Source organism: Natator depressus, chromosome 7, assembly GCF_965152275.1.
Source record: "Natator depressus isolate rNatDep1 chromosome 7, rNatDep2.hap1, whole genome shotgun sequence".
NCBI classification, from domain to species: Eukaryota; Metazoa; Chordata; order Testudines; family Cheloniidae; genus Natator; species Natator depressus.
Window position 1 is genome coordinate 34,562,450 of NC_134240.1, and position 17,077 is coordinate 34,579,526.

At 48.0% G+C, this 17,077-nt stretch overlaps 1 long non-coding RNA gene across 1 annotated transcript; it reads right to left on the reverse strand.

Moving 5' to 3' along the window:
- Positions 1 to 8,166: 8,166 nt before the first annotated feature.
- Positions 8,167 to 9,899, reverse strand: LOC141991499 (uncharacterized). Its single transcript, XR_012640375.1, has 5 exons — positions 9,848 to 9,899; positions 9,663 to 9,760; positions 9,038 to 9,161; positions 8,812 to 8,872; positions 8,167 to 8,316 (listed from the first exon to the last, which is right to left on the reverse strand). It is a non-coding gene; the product is annotated as an uncharacterized LOC141991499 (long non-coding RNA).
- Between the last annotated feature and the right edge of the window lie 7,178 nt (positions 9,900 to 17,077).

The window sequence follows — 17,077 nt, forward strand, 5'->3', positions numbered from 1 at the left end:
GATGGTGCAGAGACTGGCTTATTCCAACATCAGGCCACAAGGCTTACAAAAGCATGTGTGTGTGTTTGGGGGAGTGGGGGTGCTTATTTACAAGGTAGCTTGAAATATGAGGTGTGATCAGACCCTAGCTGGCTGCAACACTCCATAATGCAGTGGAAGTGACTGCTGTGTGGGAGAGGGTTAGGGCTTGCAAAGTTGTGATTTTAAAACTAGCTACTAGGAAATCTCCTGGCCCCAGCCAGCCAATGACATCTTTTTAGTTTTTGCCTGTGTGATAAAGGAGATAGATGCTGGCTCTTTAAAACATATAGCAGTGTGGGCCCCTTTGGGGTCTCACTCCCCAGGGGACACATGCAGGAAAGCAGGCACATGCTACCCTGCTTCACTTTGAAGTGCCCACAGCTCAGAGTGCCCCAGAATGCACGGCAGGGCCGGAGCCAGTGAGGAAAGTTGCCTAAGCCCTACCCAGCGTGGATCTTCCCAGCAGCCTGGGAAGCCTGGTGGTGAAGGACCACCCACCCTCCCTTGAGTCCAGGGTTGAGGGTGGGGAAATTTGAAGACCCTGAGAGGTGGTTGAGCTGGGCATCTCCCTCCCCTCTCCTGGCTGCCAGGGGTGTGTGTGTGTGCAAGCCCCTAATGGCTCCCTCATCCCTGGTGAGGGGTTGAAGAGGAGGGGCCCAAAGTATCAAGCAACCAGTATGTAGCCATGAATACGAGACTACAAATAGGTACAAGGGAGACCAAAGTGCATTGGTTTTGGTTGCTGGGAGCTTTTGTACTCATCTGTTGGCTTTGGGCACTGAGGTGCAGAGCATCGGGGGGGGGTGGTGAGATTTGGGTCTCTGGGAGTGTCTGGCATGCATGGTGCAGTTGAATTTGTTTTGGTTGCCTGGAATGAGCTGGAGGGCGGGAGGGGAGTGTTGACTGGTTTATGGTGTCTGGGGTGCACTGTGGGAGGAAGAAGTAGAATTGCTTTCAGTCACCAGGGTTTCTGGGAGCTGATTGGATTTTTGAGTGCTGGTGTGTACTGGGGGCAAGGGGTGTGGCGGGAGGTGAATGGGTTTGGGTTGCTGGGATGCATTGACAAGAGATGATGAATTGATTTAGTCACTGAGGTGCATGTGGGGGTGCTGAATTGCTCTTGGTCGCAAGGGGTGCAGGGGGAGAGCGGTTGAATTGGTTTTGGTTCCTGGGATGCACTGACATGATTTGGTCACTGAGGTGCACTGTGGGAGGACCTGAGATGATTTTGGTTGAGGGGAAGCTTGTGGACGGGGCGGGGGGCACAGCTGAGGTGATTTTGGTCACTGGGGTGCAACTGTGTGGGAGAGCTGAGGTGATTTTGGTCATTGGGGAGGGAGGTTGAATTGGTTTGGGTGTCTGGTGGGGGAGCTTCCAGGAGACTTTTCACAGTCTCCCTTTTCTCATGCTAGTGTGCTGGGAGATACTTAACACACGCTTTTCCCTCCATCTCAGTGTGCCTGCTGGGAAGCTCTTCATGCCCTGCAGCACTTAGGGAGGGGTAGGGAATGTGATAGTGTTCTCTAGCCAAGATGTGTGTGCTTGGTGTGAATGAGGATTAGAGAGATCCAGCCAAACCAAGTAGTCTCTGACAAGACAGCTGGGATTCTGTACAGGAGTTGACATGCCTGAGAAAGCTAGAACTGGCACATGCAGATGTCATGGCCATAAAGCAGACAATCCATCTTTAAACTTTGTGTGTGTTTGAGGCCTGTATTGATGGTTATATTCCTGGTTGGAGAAGGGGAGAAAAATAGTTACTGTTGCCCTCCTGCGAGATGCTTTTCTTGTTTGGTGTAGAACCACTGATTCTTAATAACTATCACGTACTATGGCAATTTAGGATGTGGAGGAGAAAGAGGCAGAAAAATATTTAGATTTCAATTTCCCAATTTATTTTATATATGGATTTTCAGTATGGGGGAACGGTGTGGTTGGAGTTGATTTCCTTTAGGAAGGCAGCTTGTAAAAACCTACATTGGAACTTGGCTAAGACACCTGAGTTAACACCCCTGCACTTGAGAAAAAGTACAAAATGGATCATTCAGGAGCACAAGTGATGAGCCTTTACTTGTGAAGAAGGCAGCAAAAGCGATCCTCATTTGGACAACACGTTTCCCTTGCTACTTCCTTTATTCAGCTCCATGTGTCTCTCGTGAACAGAGTGCTGCTCTAGGGAATATTGTTGAATTTTTACACTAGTCTTTTTCTGGCTGTCCACCCCCCTACCTACAAAATAGCATGTGAACGCAGAGCTGAGCCTGCACTATGCCTCAGATATGAAGCCTGCTTGTTCGCACCCTGGACCTGTCAAAATGCTACGTGTATGTCTATGTGCCTCTTGGGCAGGGGGGAAGAATGATTTTGCTTAGGTCTCATGTATGATTTTGAGGTATGTTGTGAGATTTAGTTAGCTGATGTTTCTGAAGCACTTTGAAGATGAAACATTGTTCTTCTTCAAGTGCTTGCTCATATCAATTCCAGTGAGGTGTGTGCACACGCCGCGTGCATGGCTGTCGGAAGCTTTTCCCGAGCAGCTACCCGTTGGGCTGGCTGTGGAGTCCCTGGAGTGGCGCCGGTATGGCGCTCTATATATGACCCTGCCGGCCCAACCCCCCTTCAGTTCCTTCTTACCACCAGTGACGGTTGTTGGAACAGTGGTCTCTTGCTCACAAGTGCTCCACTAATCCCTAGCTCTTTGTATATAGTTACCCATTGTTAGTTAATCATTCTCTTCTAGCTGTTAATTGTAGTCTTTAGTGATTGGGGTTTTTTCCCCTTCAAGGAGTGCCCTGTGGGGCTCCGGGGAATGCCGTCCCAGGGCTTCAAACCCTGTAGCTCCGGTGCCAAGCCTATGCCCACGGGCGATCCCCATGACTCCTGTCTCTGGTGTCTGGGAGAAGCCCATCAGGCAGATAAATGCAAGATCTGCAAGGCCTTCAAGCCTCGCACTAGAAAGGAGAGGGACATTCGTCTAAAACAATTCCTCATGGAGTCTTTCCTCCATCCGCAGCAGGACCCGGCCCCGAGCGCCTCGGTGTGGAGTGCTCCTCCGGTGGTGCTGTCCGCGGCACCGAAAACGGACTGCGCACACCCTCCCAGGGGTTGGTGGTCTCCCGGGGCCCAGAAGCGTTCCCCTCGGCACCGCTCCGATTTGCTGGTTGCCTGCAAGAAGTAGGCCAAGGACAAGCCTCCACAATGGCCTGTTACGGAAACCACAGCCTCGGCAGGGCATGCTGAGGAGTATGGGCCTACAGCTGACAGACCCTCTGGTTGGGCTTAACCTCCACGGGCCCCCGTCTTCCCAGGAAGCCCACACTCCTGGGCTCCCCGCAGCTGCAGGTGGAAGAGGTCACGCTACCCTCCACACCGGACACTTTTGAGGCCACTACGGGGCTTATTGAAATGATGGCGCCCAAGTCTCCAGTCTCAAGGCCTCCACTACCCCAAGGCCTGGCAACTTCAAGAGGCAAACTGGCTATGTTCGGGCCATCTGCCCCCCAACCAGGATCTCCGTGTCACTTGGGGTCTCGACGCCACTCTGAGTCCTGTCACCGTACATATGCCCCCGCGTCGGTCTGACTCGTGGCACTGGTCCGACTCGCAGCACTGGTCTCTCAGCCCCGACCCTCAGAGCCATTCCCGCTCGAGGTGGTCATCGGCTGATAGGTCCTGGTCCCGCTCGAGGTCCAGATCCCAATCTGTGACCTGGCGGCACCGCTCGCATCAACCTCGAGCTGTACTTCCCAGTCATCGCTCGACAGACCAGCACTGCTGTACGCAGCAGTACCGCTCTGCGTCGCAGCACTGCACCCCATCTAGGCACTGCTCTCCAACGCGGCACCACTCCCCGGCACGGCACCACTCCCGTTCGCGGCAACGGTCCAGATCCCATTCCGGACAACGGTCCCCGCTTTGGCAAAGTCCTCGATTGCAGTACCGCTCTACATGGCAGCACCGCTCTCCACCAGGGCGGAGCTCCACCTTGCGGTGCTGATCGACCTCCCGGCACCGCTCTGCATCTCGCCGCCATTCCCCACAGTGACACCACCGGTCACCGTCTGGCCCTCATTATTCCCCACAGCACTCATCCTGTCCGTTCGAGGAGGAGGAGGCCTCCGTGGGGCAGTCCCGTGCCACCACCCCTTGGCTGTCCCGTGAAGGTCAGCTTCCTTCAGGTCAGGCAGAGCAACAGGGGCATTGGAAGTGCCTAGATCTGGGCCAGGAAGTCTTAGACAGGATGCTTCAGTGCCCCACTGGCAACATCAGTGGCAATTCTGGACCCCTTGGGCGTACCATCAGGCCCAAGGTGCCCTCCCCCTCCTGAAGCTCCCCCACCAGCCCATTCGGGGTCTCACCTCCCCGAGGCAGCCATCAGCCACCCACCTCAGGATCCCTCACAAAACCCAGATCCAACCCCACCCCTCATGGAGGCTACACCCGGGGCTTGGGAGGATCCGATCCCGGAGGATCCGGAGGCTGCCATGTGGCGGTGGCGTCTTCCTTGTCCTCCCCTGACGAGGTGGTGGCAGGTACCTCCACATCCAGTCCACCACCCATGAACTACAGGGCCCTGCGGGAGCTCCTTCAAAGGGTGGCCCTAAACATGAACCTCCAGGTGGAGGAGGTGGTAGAGGACAATGACCCTGTGGTGGACATCCTGGCACCAGAGGGTCCCTCAAGGGTGGCCTTACCCATGCTAAAGACTATCCTGTCTAATGCCAAAACTATTTGGCAAGTGCCTGCCTCCATTCCCCCTACGGCCAAAGGAGCCGAACGGAAGTACTTTGTCCTTACTAACGGGTACGAATATCTTTTCACTCACCCCCCTCCGTGTTCCCTTGTTGTGGATGCAGTGAACGATAAAGAGAGGCAGGGTCAGCAGGGGCCCACACCCAAATCAAGAGATGCTAAACGCCTTGATTTGTTTGGGAGAAAGGTTTATTCATCGGGGGGCCTTTCTCTCCAGATCACTAACCAGCTACAATCCTGAGCCGGTACAGTTATAACTCATGTTCTGCGGTTCAAAAGTTTAAAGAGCTCCTCCCGTCCGAGTCCAGGTCTGAACTGGGGGCCATTGCTGAGGAGGGCAGAATTGTAGCCCGGACTTCCCTCCAGGGTTCTTTGGATGCCGCGGACTCTGCAGCGTGTACCCTGGCATTGGGTATCGCAATGAGACGCAATGCCTGGCTCCAGTCTTCAGGTCTCCCCCCAGAAGTTCAGCAAACAATTCAGGACATCCCGTTTGACAGCCAGAGCCTGTTCGCTGAGCAGACAAACTCTAGACTGTAACACCATTAAGTCCCTCAGCATACATACCCCGGTGACCCAAAGGAAGCCTTTGAAAGCACAGACCACCCAGCAGTGGTCTTTCCCCCCTAGGCCCAGGCAGGACTTCTCCCGCAGGAGGAATAGATATAGTTGGCATATAGTCCCTGCGCTATCAGCATCTCACTCATTTTTAAGTTATTTGAGAAAATAGTACAAAGAAGAGTCTATATAGAGCTACTGCTGCCTATTGTATTTAAACACCTGAATCTTCTTCAGCCACCAGCCTGTTTTCTTACTGATGTGATGGGCACTGGCCTGCATGTTATCCCCAGGCTCAAGGATAATCTGATGAACACATGAACCTGGCCTGTAATGCAATCAGGAGATAGCTGTTTTATTCCATTAAGCTGTACCATCAATGTTCTGTCTTTTGAAACTGGAAGGAATGTCCCCAACACCCTCCTGCTGAAATGCAACAGATTAGATGGAGGAATCCCATGAGCTGGACTCTCCAAACAACAAAACTGAATACAAATAATAATTCTTGGACTGGGCTTTACCCATTGAAAACTGCATGAATTAAGTCAGTGGTTCTCAACCAGGGGACTGGGGCCCCCTGGGGAGGCTACAAGCAGGTTTCAGGGGTCTGCCAAAATAAACCAGAGAGTAGGGCCTGCATTAGACTCACTGGGGCCCAGGGCAGAAAGCCAAATCCTGAGCCCCGCTCCTTGAGGCTGAAGTCAGAGTCCCTCCTCCCCAGGATGAAACTGAAGCCTGAGCAACTTTGCTTTGTTGGGCCTGCATTAGACTCACCGGGGCCCTGGGCAACTGCTGTGCTTGCTACCCCCCAATGCCTGCCCTGGCTTTTAATCTACTGAAAGACCGTTGTGGCACGAGTGGGCCGTGGAGTTGTTATTGCATGTTGAGGGGGAATGGGGGAGGAGGGGACGACTCACAAGGACAAAGATTGAGAATCCCTGAATTTTGTGGTAGAGACTTAAACTTCTGTCTTTAAGGTCTTAAACTCATAGACTTTAAGGTCAGAAGGGACTATCATGATCATCTAGTCTGACCTCCTGCACATTGTAGGCCACAGAACCTCACCCATCCACTCCTGTAAATTGACTCCTAACCTCTTTTCTTATAACAAAGGAAACAAACTCCACTTGGAGGCAGAATCCTTCTGTGTATGCCCCCAAAACCCTGCCTCTTAAATTCCCACATGCCAGAAGCGAGGAGACGCCTTTACCTACCATGTGAAGATAGAGGACAGAAGCTATTTCTACCAATGTTGTGGGCCTGAATCCTGAAAGTGGCAGATCCTAGGACAGAAATGGTAAAGTCGATTGTCCTCATCCGAAAAGAAGAGAAATGGAAAATATTATAATCTCTATTTGTATGACCCTAATATTGCACCCACCAGCTAAACCTGTATTAATCTGCCTTCCTTCCTGCAAACTTCCACATTGTTTTAAAGGAGCAAATGCTTGGTCCAGGAGGGAGCAAAAGAAACAAGAAAAGTATGTTGAGTAGGAGAAAGGCAGGGAGAGATTTACGTAAATAGCCAGTCCCAGAATGGGAAGAACAGAATCAATTTCCAGGCCTTTTCAAATAACCTTTATGTAATTTCCACAATGTTCAGAAAGCATGGAGATTGACATCTAACAAATACTGCACATAGATGGCAACAGACTCTGGCAGTAATCTCCATCTAAAATAAGAGCCAACTCGGTATTGGAGCCCATACGTGAAAAAGCAGGGAAGTGAGGCAGTCCTGCACATGTCAGGGGAAAAGGAGAATGTGATAAAAATCTCAAAAGATATGGGTAGGGAAAGACTAGTCACATTAGAGGAGGGTGACGTGATGAGAAGTCATGGGTGGGGTGGTGTGGTGGCCAGACAATTTTGGCTGAGGCAGAACTTGGTGCCTTTCGTAATGCCTGAAGTCTTGGAATCATCTTGCATTCCCATGAACATGGCAGCCCGGGTCCATGCTGACACACACAGCTCCTCTCCCCTACACATACCCTTTATCTACACAGAGGCAATAACCGATGTGATCCCCATTCTCACCCTGCAAAAGTCACCCCACTCTGATTCAAGAAAGTCCCCTGATGGATTATGACATTGGTCTGGTGCATAACCAATAATCTGTGAACAATAAACTTGTTCTAAAAGAAGTCCTTGTTCTAAAAGAACACAGTCCTTGTTCTAAAAGAAGAGAAATGGAATTGACATATTGCGGCTGCTGAAAATTCTTCTTTTCTATCAAGATCATCACTACCAACCCAAACCCCATAGATATTGGATCTGTAGGAATCCTTGCACTTTCCCTCCAACTTTTATTATAATCCAGTGATACCATTTTGAAGGAGAAATGTTGAAGTATCTTTGGCCAGAGTGCAGCAGCAGAGGCAGGAAAGCCCCCCACCCCTCCAACCCCCCCAAAAAACTGTGGACAGGAGAGAGGGAGCACCCCATCCTTCTGCACTTTGGGTACCTAGATTGTGTATGCTGTCTGGGGCAAATGTATTTGACCCACATACTTGTCCGCTAAATGTCTAGTGCAATGTTGGTACCATATAAATAATACTAATTAGGAAAGAACCCCTATTCAATGAGAATGATGCGTAATCGACAGTGCCTGTTGGTGAGGCACAATTTGGTCCCTCCTTACACCATGTGCAATCTGCGATTACATGTTCAGCAAAGTGGTAACCTATTCCATGTCTGTATATATACACGTTCATACATACATATGCGCACACACACCTACGCCTCAGTGTTCACACAAGCAAGATGAGCCTCGGTCACAACAGGGGTGAGCAAGTGTCTGGAAAGTCTTAATCTGGGCCCCATATAAATAATTAATTTTGATAAGTGAAATGCATATTCATACATTTTCATATAACTGGGTGCGAGAGAGGAACATGAATGAGCCCCAAGGCTGCCCAGTTCCTACTTCGCCTTCAACCGCCCCACCAGGTGCTTTATTCCATCTGTTGTTGTTGTTGATCTTGGTCACTATTAGAGGAGAAAATAAATTGCATCTGATCAGAGATGGGGTGTTCCCTTACACATAGGCAAAGAATTTTAGGCAATATTCCCCTTACAAATGATTACTGGATCTTTAGAGGAGCTGTCAGGTCCCCTCTTCCTCATAGTGGACAGTGAAATGTCTTAATGAATACATTGTTATCATATTAGAGGTGTTCTTTGCTCCCAGCCTGCACTACTTTACCAGTGAAATACAGCACCTGCAGAGTTTCCATATGCAGGATAAAGCACGGGATTAATCCCTCTCTTTTTCAATCCTGTGCCCTAATGAACCTAGAACTCCACAGAAGTTTGACTTCAACTGCAGTATTTTCCAGTACTTAGTCACTAGCTGATTTTCACTAATTAGCAGCTTTAAACTGGGATTCCCAACTTTTGTCCTCAGTAGTTTCCTGCTACTAGAATGCCCGAGTCTAGAGATGTAAAACAAATATTTTTCTATTGCAGTGTTTGTGCTGTTACCTGGTTGCTATGCTGAGGGCTCTGGAGACTATCTCTGGGTGTCTGCTCACTATCCAGAGAACTAGAAGAAAGGCAGATAACTGTTATATCACAAAATCCTTCCAATCTGAATGCAGGATTAGTCCCCAAGAGAGACAGGGGAGTGGGGGTTACACTCCCAGTTGACATAGCTATCCCAGCAAAACTTTGTAGTGTAGACTAATTCTCAGGCACAAGATTTTCCTACCCTTCCACCTCAAACTTGATTTTCTCAGTTCAGTCAGATCCTGGCTCTAACTTGCCCAGTCTTGCCATCAGAAAATGCCAGTTCAGCTCTCTCCTCTGCCAGACTCAGCATGGATAAGATACATCTGGGAACACGGAAATCAGACACTGAACAAAACTGCTTAGGAAATCACTGGTGGGAAATAAATAGAGACCCCCCAATATCTCACTTTTCCACAGTCTCTTACAGAAGTGACTAGGAGTAGACTAAGGCAGAGGCACTGGGGAAAAACCTAAATACCTCTCACCTTTTCAGAATGTGTCCTAGAGGATAACAGCCACAAGGAGAACATCATCATTTCGTTTAACTACGGACGACAATGGCAGAAGCCAGAACAAATAGACACATGGCCCTTTGAGAGACAAGCAGCTTCCCACCACATTGATGATATTATGATTGAGAAAAATCATCTTGAAACCCAACTTTTTTGCACTAGCTCTCCAGATTGTGAAGTGGAAATTAATGATCCACTGCACTTTTTAAAACCCAGCAAAAGATAATTATAGTGTCCTGGCCCAGCATTTCCTTCTCACCACAAAAACAGCTTCTAAAGGAAGGAAACACTAAAGAGAACTGCAATACTCACTTTAAGCCTCTTTCCGGATTAAAAGATCGTACTCAGACGTCACAGGGTCAGTCAAGAAGCTGAGCACTGATAAACTGCCAGAAGCGGGAAACCTCACCCTAAAAGAAGAGAAAAAGAAATAGGATATTCAGTAGAAGCTGAAAAATCTCATTCTGTGCCTGAGATATTCCTGGAACCTCTCATACCAGCTAGATCTCAATGAATCCTCCCTCCTAATAAATTACAGGAGAAAAATGCACAGTCTCTCTGCCCACAGTGGGGCAGAAGCAAGCCAGCAAAGGAGTAATGGGTATCCAGCAGTAGATGCCAATGTATCTTGCAGTGCTTGCATTCTTGCAGGGAGTGAAGACTAATGGCATGCATGTCCTTCCTTCTAGAGAAGCCCACAGAGGACAATCCAAGGAAGCTGCTGCATAAACCTCTAATCCCAACCCCAAAGAATCAACAGTCACAGACCAGATGTGTTTGGAAAGGAGGAGGAATTGGGCACACAATCCCAGCTCTCTGATTTAACAATAAATTTCATCTAACCGTGGAGTTGTCTAGTCAATAATAAAAGAAAAGGCAGCAGTCTCCCATACCACAGCCAAGGAGTAAAGGAACATGTATAAACATTGCAGAGATATTAACAGTGTGGCAATAACAGGGAGGCAAAGCATTTAGTCCCATTACATGAGACTGATCGGGTCTGGGCATAGGTCAGACAATGCCTTGAGTGAGCCAGAGTTTGGTGCCTCCTCCCAATGCCTGCAGAGTCTAGTTGATCTGAATTTTCGTTTTCAGGAAGAAGGCTACCTGATTGCATGCCATTGTCCCCTTCCTAAAACCCAGTGGGGGTTTTTTTTGGTTGGCTAGTTCCCAGTACCAAAAGAAAGGGGAAGGGCCGATGGGAAATTAGGACCCTGAGACTAACAGTCCCCAGGAATACTGGGGAGAGGCCAATGCTCCAGGTCAGCCTGATTGACAGGGTGGGCAGGCTAATGAGGGAGTCAGGAGGCCAGGGCGGGTCCCATCCTCTGTGTGAGCTGGAATTGCCTGGGTCAGACAGAGTAGGTCCTAGTGAGCTAAGGAGAGAGCAGGGGTCTGAGCTGAGCTGGGGAGCACTCAGAGGGGCCAGAGAAGCAGCCCAGGGGGAGCAGGTCAGTGCTGGGAGCAGAGCCACAGAGCGGACCTGTCCTGAGAGCAGAGCTGCAGCAACCGGGGCCAGAGAAGCAGCCCAGGGAGCTGGAGGCAGAGCAGCAGCCATGCTGAGGCAGAGAGCTGGGGCTGGAGAAGTCCAGAGCTGGGTGCGGTGAGCAGCTGGGGAAAGGGAGAGGGACCTTGGGCAGAGGGCCCAGCGAAGGGAGATGCCCCCAGCCAAGAGGCCTTGCCTGGAGGGGGATCATAACCCCAACGGGGTGGGGGCAACGCTGGGAAGAAGGGTTCTGCCACCTAAAGCCTGAGGGTGTGTGGCCACCGCCAGAGCAAGTGTCCGACCCACAGCATCCCTGCAGCACAAGCAGGACCCGAGAAGGAGCCTGGGACTTGTGAGGAACAGACTGAACTTCCCTTACATTCCAGAGATGTCTGGTTGTGGTGTCCCGGTGCCAGAGCGGGGTGATGTGTTTTCCTTTAACTTTTCCCATTTTTTCCTTATTTTTTAATATTGATTGCTGTTTAATAAATTGTATTAGCTTTGAACTCTATGTAATGATCAATGGGTCAGGGAAGCATCCAGTGCAGAGAGAGCAACCTGCAGTGGGGACACCCTAGCCCCCGTCCTAAGTGACCATGACAAGGTTGGGGGTCAAGCCCCCCAGGAATCCTGGGCCCAGTCTTGTTGGGGTTACGTGGACTCTGCCACACAGGAGAGTGGAAGGGGAGGCCTCGAGGTCAGGCAGGCCTCTGGGTAAAGGAAGTGGGAGCGAGGACTCAGACCCTTTCACTAGTCCATTTCACCGGGGTAGCGTATAAGCCAGGGAAGTTCCCCACAATAGCGGGACCATTTCCCCGCTTACACCTGCATGCAAAGCTCTGTACAAGCACACACAACACTCCCATCTCTGATATTCACTCAGGACAGAATGGATGAGACTCCCAGTACTCACTGGGTGGAAGTAGAGGGACAACTCTTATTCAGGAAAGCCTCAGCCCAGACCTCTGAGGCAGGTGTGGGGCATAACAGGGGTCTTCAGCTGCCTCCATGTGTTAGTAAAGAGCTGAGCTGAAATGTCAGCAGCTGCAAAGCAGTCCTTCTTTTCAGCCCTGTCAATCCGTAATTGATCCTTATCTGTATTGATCCTCCTCCCTTCCCTACTAAAATGGGTATTGTTTTAAGGGAGGCAAAGAGGCGCCTCTCTGCTGAGGCAGAAGCAGTGGGCAAAGAACTGCAGGAAGAGGAGCAACGGGCTTTACACCTTTTACCAGAACATTGTAGAGATTGTAGAATCTCCAAGGTAGAGACCTGGGTCTTCATCCTTCTGTGTAAGGCACTGTTGGAACTATACATAGGAAAGGATGGGGGCTATTTGCAGTATATGTGACTGTTAAGAGGAGGAGGAAGAGTCAGGGATATTTGTTAGTCAGACAGTGCTCCCTGTGAGAGAGAATTTGGTGCCGCCTGATAATGCTTGAAATGAGAGGATCGGCCTATATTTTCTGAAAGCACTATTCCTTGTATGCCTTTGAGCTTTTAGAGACCCCTCTCTCCACCATCCTTAATGTAGCTTGACCTAAGAAGAACTTTAATACTGACTGAATGGAGGAACAGGTTGGGATTACATGGCCAGACTGAGCCTTAAGGGGCCAGGGACTGGCTGTGAGATTCCAAGTTCTCTGATCGTGTTGACAATGTCCTAAAATAAGAAAAGTAGATACAAAATATTATTCACAGCTGAACATTTCTCATATGCACCTCTATCCAATATGCTATTATGGTCTCTAATAACACACACCTAAACCCATCTGTCAGTAAAATCTGTATGCTTCCTTCTCTGAGACTTCTAAAAACATTCATGGTTTTAAAAGGGGTAAGTTCAAAGCATCTCTGTCCTGGCTAGGGCTGTTTAAGCAAATAAAGAATGGTGGCTAGGAAAAGAACAAACGCCACTGCATCCAAAAAAATGTGTTCAATACTCAGTGTGGCAAGAGAGTTCACATGAAATATCCAAACAAGTAGCTGAAAATAAATGTAATACGTCCTAGGTCATGGGATTCAGGATGATACATAACAGGGCAGATCCAAGTTTCAACTCTATGAAATAGCTGTGAACTCCATCTGCCATAGACATGACTGAGTCTTAGATCCCCTATACAAAAACTATAAGTAAAAAATGGACACGACATTCCCCATAACTGCCACCATCCAAGGGCAGGGATAGCGGAGAATATGACAAACATTCCATAGATATTACAGGGCGAAGCTAGATGGGACGGAACAGACTGTTTGGGCTGCAAGACAGAAGGAGGAATTACTGGGGCCTATTATTAGTCAGACAGTGCCCTAAGTGAGACAGAATTTGGTTCTTCTTCACAGTGACTGCATAGAATTAGTTGTCTCACATTTACATTTTAAAATTGGCAAATGAATTCCATGTCTGCATCCAGAGCCCTGTATCTATACACACAAACACATACATCTTCCCAAACGTACTCAGGCAAAAACAGAAGGAATGCTAATACTCACTCAATGATAGATCATCCATTCTGTCCTAGGAAAGCCTCATACAACAGTAGGAAGTAAGCATCAGACAATATAGGGAAATCAGTGGGTGGTCACCCATTAAACTGGACCGTGATGGAGCACTCATCCTAAAGTGAGATGAATGAAAAGAAATATTAGCACTAGCTGAGCATCTTCTCCTGTACCTTCCTGCACTTAAGCCATAATTAAGGATAAGATTATGTCAAAGAGGTCACAGATTCCATGACTTTCAGAGACTTCCGTGACATTTTCTGCTTCAGGGCCAGGGCAGCAGGGCCGGAGCTGTCAGCCAGCGGGGGGCCCCACAGCTCTAAGCCACTGTGGGGGGCCCAGCAGCTGTCAGCTGGCATGTGTCGGAGCGGGTGTTGGACTCCCCCCTCCCACAGTGGGGCTCAGGCTCTCATCCCTTGCCCGCTCGGGCTTTAGTCACCCCCTGTCAGCGCCCACCCCCCCTCCCATTATTTTTAGTAAAAGTCACAGACAGGTCACAGGCTTCTGTGAATTTTTATTTATTGCCCGCATCCTGTCTGTGACTTTTACTAAAAATAACCATGACAAAAGCTTAACCTTAGCCATAATCTATATTAATAATGTCCCATGACCCCATATCCCAGTAAGATTACTAATTCACCTCCCTTCTATCTTCCAGTAAAATCTGGATTGTTTTATCAGCAGAATTTCAAACCTGATTTGGGAAACTGGGCTCCAGCACGTTCCTACATTCTCACACCACCTAACTGGGTGAGAGAGAGGAACAACAGTGAGCTCCATGGCGACCTAATCCCTGTTTGACTTTCAACCACCTTACCAAGTGCTTTGTTCCATCACATATTGTTCTTGGCCTTGGTCATTACAGGAGAAAAGAAATTCCATCTGATCAGGGATGGAGCATTATGTTACCCATAGGCAACAGATTTTAGGCAATGTTCTCCTTACAAGTGATTATAGGGATCTTTGGAGGAGCTGTCAGGCCCTTTTCCTCATAGTGGACAGTGAAATACCTATATCAATCCATTCTCATCATACTGGAAGTGGTCCTCACCCCAGCCTGCCCTATGGTTTCAGTGAAATACAGAGAGGGATGCTGTATTCACACTAGAGATGTGATTGCTGCATATTATATTCATAACTCCCTTCTTTCTCTCTAGAGAGGGGCCTCAAAAACCTAGAAAAATGGGTCCAAGGCTGCAGGCCTGAGTATTCTCAGTCTCTTAAACCTGCACTTTACTGGGGTATAGTGAGGACGCAGACCTCTGGCTGTGGAGGAGGTGTTTGTTTTTTTTAACCGGACTGTATCTACATTTTCAGACAGGTGGGAACCCTGCTCTGTAGCTGCATGCTCCAAGCACTGTACCCTCAGGAAAGAGGGCTGATCCCAGAATTACCTGCGGAATGAGGGCTGACCTGCCTTTATAACTGACAAAGATGCTTGCTTTGGAAAGAAGAAGTAGATGAGGGGCCGAAAAGAAGCAGCAAATTTGCTGCAGATACATGGACTAGCCCTACATGGAGTCTCCATCCTAAGTGAAATGGAAACAAAATATTAGTTGCAGCTGCACAATTTCCCTTTGCTGTTACGTGTACGAACACCGCCTTCCCCATTAACTCCACCTATCAGAAACAACAGCATTAACCCTCCTTCCCTCTTCGTGTAAACACTGCATCTTATTAACAGAAACCTGAAAGACAGTCTGCCCCGAGTGGGACGCTGAAAGGAGTCAGAGTGCATCCGTGTATGCTGGAAACGTGCAGTATGTTTATTATTCCGTATCACTGTGTAAAATCACAGACAAGAGGTCTGAGAGGGCCTGAAAATAATATTGTACCAATCAGTAAAGCAATGCGGGGGCATGTGATGACTCTAGCAGTTAGCTGCAAACTCCATATAAAAAAGGGTCATAATGAGTCTCTGAGGCACCTAGAAAAAATAGTTGACAAAGCAGGGATTTCTTAGAGGAGCCTAGGCATTCAATTACAAAACAGTCAAGGGGTTAAGGAGGAGATATGATATACTATCAATTTAACCAGAACTGCTTACAGGGCTCTTTCTGAAAGTTTTAAGTGGCCTACGTGACCAACTGAGGTTCTTTAGGTTAATTGTGGTGTCCCGAAAACTCACCGTTCTCCCCCAACATTGCATACACAGTACAACGTCTGCAGTGCAAAACTCTTTTCTTAACAACAAGCCGCCATTTATTCCATATAGCCCATGATCCTCATACCTTAAATGGACAAAAACAGAGACATTCACATTCGGGCTATCTTCTATGCAGTTAAAGAGAGATGATCTAACAATGGAAGTAAACTGCCTAAAGAAGCACTAGGGTAGACAGATTTATAGTGGGATTAATACAGTGAAGAATCCTAAATGATGCAAGGGGTTGGAGTGGATAAGCTACTAAATCCCATTAAATCCTAACCATCCAGGAGCCCAGTGCTGAAAGTTTAGGTTTCTCATCATGACCATCATCTTGTCTCATTATCACCATCCTTTGAAGAAGCAAGATATATAGATACTGTGGTGATTTGGGTCTATATAAATACCTACTATCACTAGCTAGACAGAGGATTATAATTGACATTGGAATAGAAGACTATTTTCCTGGTTGGTCACGAGCTCATTAATGACAAAGGAGGGGAATTTATCAGATAATGCTGTGATCTCTGCAGCTGGCTATGGCAGTAAAACTGCTTCCCTATCTCATATAATAGTTATAATTAAGGGAATTCCCAGTAGAAGCGCCCAGTAAAGTAAGGTGGCAATGTGGTAATTCTTTTAGGACAAGTCCAAAACAAGGCTTGTATCCACAAAGAACTGGGGTGAAACCCATGTCGTCCCACAACTCAATTCAAAAATAGTAGAACCCTAGTTCTATTACACTGGAAAAGCGAGAAAAGAATCACTCACTTCTAGCCAAGGCTTGAATGCCAGCTCTTGAATCCAGTATAGTAGGAATTTCCAGAATAGCTGCCATACAGGACAGCATCAACCAGCTCTTCCCAATGTCAAGCTGAGTACTGACTTGAGTTCAATGCATAGATTGCTGTGCTTGGGTCAGGCGATGTCATAATGAGGGAGGTATAAATGCCATGACAACCAAGTAATAGCTCCATAAAAGTGCAATGCACTGACTGTTAATTATGTGCACATTTCTGCCTCTCTTGCTCAAGTGTTTGTGACCATATTACCCTCTCTAGAGAGTAGCCCACAAGGTCTATCGAAGCCCAATATAAATATCAATATGTTGATACATTTTAAAAATATTGATAAATATCCTTATACATATTGAACTTTTAATTTAAAGCATCATATTTATTTATAATAGTATTAGTGTCTGCACTAAGATAGCACCTGGCTTCCAAAGATCAATATGTGCAAAACAATAAGTAAGCCACAAAACACACACCCGGAGTAGGTATTATCTCCATTTTAAAGATGGATAAACTCAGGGGCAGTGAGAATTAATATTCATATATATCCTGTTAACTATCAAACATTGACTGCATCACTTATTTAGATGAGTAACATGGTTTGCATTTATTATCTGTCTCATTGAAAGTCCAACATATTCCATAGGGCAGGGGTGGGCAAACTTTGTGGCCTGAGGGCAACATCTGGGTATAGAAATTGTATGGTGGGCCATGAATACTCACAAAATTGGGATTGGGGTGCAGGGAGGGGGTGAGGGCTCTGGCTGGGGGTTTGAGCTCTGTGGTGGGGCCAGAAATGAGG